The sequence below is a fragment of the Danaus plexippus genome, chromosome 26 (assembly GCF_018135715.1).
Source record: "Danaus plexippus chromosome 26, MEX_DaPlex, whole genome shotgun sequence".
Lineage (NCBI taxonomy): Eukaryota > Metazoa > Arthropoda > Insecta > Lepidoptera > Nymphalidae > Danaus > Danaus plexippus.
The window spans coordinates 5,832,544-5,836,587 of NC_083554.1; the positions used below are offsets into that span (position 1 = coordinate 5,832,544).

The window sequence follows — 4,044 nt, forward strand, 5'->3', positions numbered from 1 at the left end:
AATGGATAAAAAATTTATTAGAATTTCACAATACAATGTACAGAGTTTCACTATAAAAAAACCCTTATTGATTAGCAATCTTCTAGAAAATGATATAGATACATGTTTATTGAACGAAACTTGGCTGGAGGATGGAAATAGATTTAGGATTCCCGACTACAATATGATAAATCAGAATGGTGTTAATGGACGTGGAGGAGTTGCCACACTAATAAAAAATACATTTAAATTCCAAATATTACCCACAAATTTTTATGATTTCTTACAATCTGTGGCAATAATTTCAAAAACAGACTGGTCAATTATCAATTCTCTGTGCATATAGCCGTCCTCAAGGGAGTAGATTTAAGTGTAGGAGACTGAAGCAAATAATCGATGATTTACCAACGCCAATGTTACTTACTAGCCAGGTGATTTGAATGCTCATCTTGTAGCATTTGGATGTCGCTCCACTAACTCAAGAGGCAATGATGTATATAATTTATTAGATGAATGTAACTTATGTATTCTTAATACAGGGGCCTACACTACTGAAGGGAATATATCCCATAACCAGTCAGCTATAGACATTGCTTGCGTCACTCCATCTATAGCCCCTTTCTGCCATTGGAGAGTACATGATGACCCAATGGGCAGCTACCACTATCCCACTATTTGTGACATTTACCTAAATGCAGAAAAATATGAAGTTAATAATCCCTCTGATCCTTATTTGTACAAAAAAGCAAACTGGACTTTGTTCAATTCTGAAACAAGAAAAGCTTTTAAAGAATTTTCCATTAACACTTCAGATCTGCTTTCGTGCTATGATAAATTTATTAGCATTTTAAATATCATTAAAGATTAATGTATACCAAAAGCCACTCACATATCCCAATACATTGATAAAAAACCAGTTCCATGGTGGGACAATGAATGCGCAGATGCTGTAAAGAAAAGTAAAGATGCACTTAATTATTACAGACTGCTGCCTAGTACAGAAAACTTTATAAAATATAAATGATTGGATGCTATTAAGAAAAAACTACTGAGGCAAAAAAAAAGAATAGTTGGAAAAGTTTATATGAGACATTTAATAGCAATACACCTGTTAGTGTTATTTGGAATTATATAAGGAGATTTAAACGCATACCTTTTTAGAAACATAGTAAAGATGGCAGTTGGATAAATTCATTTTTCGACAAATATGGTCCTTTAACACCACCTGGAAGATATATAGCAGATATATATGAAAAAATTTTTTTAGTCATGTTGGAAATCAATAATGCTATCTTTTTAGGCAACTCTTTTTTTATTCATGAATTTAGATGGGCTATCAAGTCTAGAAGGGATACAACCCCTGGACTTGATGACATACCATATAAGTTAATAAGCAAGATGCACACTGATGCTCAAAATATTTTATTGAAAATTTTTTACTTGCTATGGGAAACACAAAATGTACCAATTACATGGAAAACTCAGTGTGTAGCTCTAATACTAAAACCTTACAAGCCAGAAAACAGTTTTGATTCCTATAGACCTATATTTTTATCCTCTTGCATAGGCAAAATATTTGAGTTTATGCTTAAAACTAGGCAAGACAAGATAGGTAGAAAGAAACAAGATTTTACCTCCTGAGCAGTTTGGGTTCTGTATGGGGCAAAAGTGCTACTGAAAATTTTGTAACTCTTATAAGTAACATCCAGAATAGTTTCTATAATCACTCAGCAACAGTATGTGGCTTTCTTGATGTCCAAGGCGCATTCGATAATGTCAGCCCTCCTGTCCTTGCCCAGATCCTCTGTGAGATTGGAGTCCCGGGTAAAGTCTGTGAATGGATATTTAAATTTATACATGAAAGAATTATGTACATAAAATATAATAACATTCTTCATGGACCTAGAAATGTATACAAAGGAATAATGCAAGGAGCTACTATCTCTCTATTATATAATATCTACATCTGTCAAATTAAGAAATACTTAAAAGCAGTAAATGTTAACTTTCTTCAGTTTGCAGATGATCTAGTTATATATAGTGTAAATAAAAATGTAAATATTGCTGTAAATAATTTAAACTCTGCTTTATATGATTTACATAAGTTCTATAACAATAAACTCAAACTCAATATTTGTCCTACCAAAAGTGGAGCAATGGTATTTTGTCAAAAATATTCAGATAATACAGATGCAATAATTACAGCAATATACCTCTGCCTTGGCTCAAGGAAAAGAAATTCTTAGGCATTTGGTTAGACCCAAAACTAACCCTAGAATGTCACATCAATAATGTTGAAAGAAATGCTTGTAAAGGCCTTAATGCTGTGAGATCTTTGGCAGGTGTATATCGGGGTTCAGATCCTAAAACTCTAGCCATGATGTATAAAACAATAGTAAGAAGTCATTTTGATTACAGCACTTTGGCATACATAAATGCTAACATAAGCTTGTTAAGAAAATTAGATATTCTACAAAATAGAGCTTTACGTATAATAACAGGAGCAATGTGCTCAACACCCATTAACAGTATGGAATGTGAATCTTGTATACCACCATTGTTATTGAGAAGAATACAAATAGCAGAAAGATTTTGTTTAAAGTTAATGTCTTTAAACAATAACTATACCCTAAACCATATTTTACCTCCCTCTTACAATTTGATCAGCAGTGAACCATACATGGATTGCAAACAACTGATGTCTGGATTTTCACCCACACTTCTAAGAATATGTGTATTTATAAAATCTGTTTTTGTAAATATGAACATAACTGATTCATGGCCAATGTATAGCTTAAGTTTTAGTGCCTTAATTCATCCAGTAAATATTTGTTATAAAAAAATACTTAGTCATATCTCCATCAATTTATTGGTGACAATAATGGTGTGTATAGAATTTACACTGATGGGTCTAAGAACTCAGATGGTGTAACATCAGCATTTTACGATCCTCAACTGAAAATTCCCAAATATTTTCAAATTAATGATGACTGTACAATTTATACAGCTGAATGTTATGCTATATTGAAAGCTCTAGAATATGAATGTAATGTTAATAACTGTCATATAGTTATATTAACTGATTCTCAAAGTGCACTCCTAGGTTTGGAAAAAACTTGTCTTAAATATAATACTAGCTATATTCTTTATGAAATTAAAAAAATGTTATATGATATGCACATTCATGGTAAAGTAGTCCAATTACAATGGGTACCTTCACATAATGGTATCATTGGAAATGAACTGGCTGATCAGGCCACCAGAGGACGCGCCGATGGAAACCACAGCAACTCATTGAAGACACCATATACTGACTTTCACCACACATTCACCATGGCCCTGAAATCATTATACAAAGAGTACTGGAAGACTCGAAGCAAAGAAAAAGGAACATGGTACGCAGACATACATAAACTGCAATTAGCACAAAATCCTACTAGCCCGGAGTGAAAACATGATCTTGCAGCACATAGTTTTTCAGTGTCCAGCAGTATCGAATACAAAGACTGATACTTGTATGTGAACTTGACCTCGTCTCCGATGGTGTGCCCGTGCCACAACATCTTCAGACACTGCTGTCTACGGAGAAATATTTTTACCCGCTATTTAAATTTATTATGAATACTGTGGAAACTTTATAATGTCTAAATAATACAAAGTGATTTACTAGCTGTGACAGACAATAACGGATTTTCAGAATCAGAGTATTTTGTCAAATGAAGTGTCATAAATAGCAAATGATAATTGTAACGATAAGGCTCAAAAGAACTCGTATCCAGAGCCGTAAAAACATTTACAAAAAAAAAATGACTATAGACCTAATGCGTGCCGCGTGACTGAACTATAAACAAGAAATAAACTTTTATAGTATATTTGCATTTATTACTTATAAACCATTTTATGTTAATTAAGGAAAAAATTCACTCTTATTATTATTTTTTATTTTGTGACAGAAGGCATGTGGTTTCAAAATGTATCCTATGCTTATGCATATTTTATAATAAGTTACAAACCAGACCTTTCCGTAAAAGGCAAAAGAAGATCTTCATACAAAGAAAAAATGTA

The 4,044-nt window shown here is 32.6% G+C and overlaps 1 long non-coding RNA gene across 2 annotated transcripts; it reads right to left on the reverse strand.

The window, feature by feature from the left end:
• LOC133319655 (uncharacterized) lies at positions 1-972 on the reverse strand. 2 transcript variants are annotated; one of them, XR_009753203.1, is made up of 2 exons: positions 869-972; positions 1-667 (listed from the first exon to the last, which is right to left on the reverse strand). It is a non-coding gene; the product is annotated as an uncharacterized LOC133319655 (long non-coding RNA). The 2 variants fall into 2 exon arrangements; XR_009753204.1 differs by having other exon boundaries at positions 1-746.
• Positions 973-4,044: the final 3,072 nt, after the last annotated feature.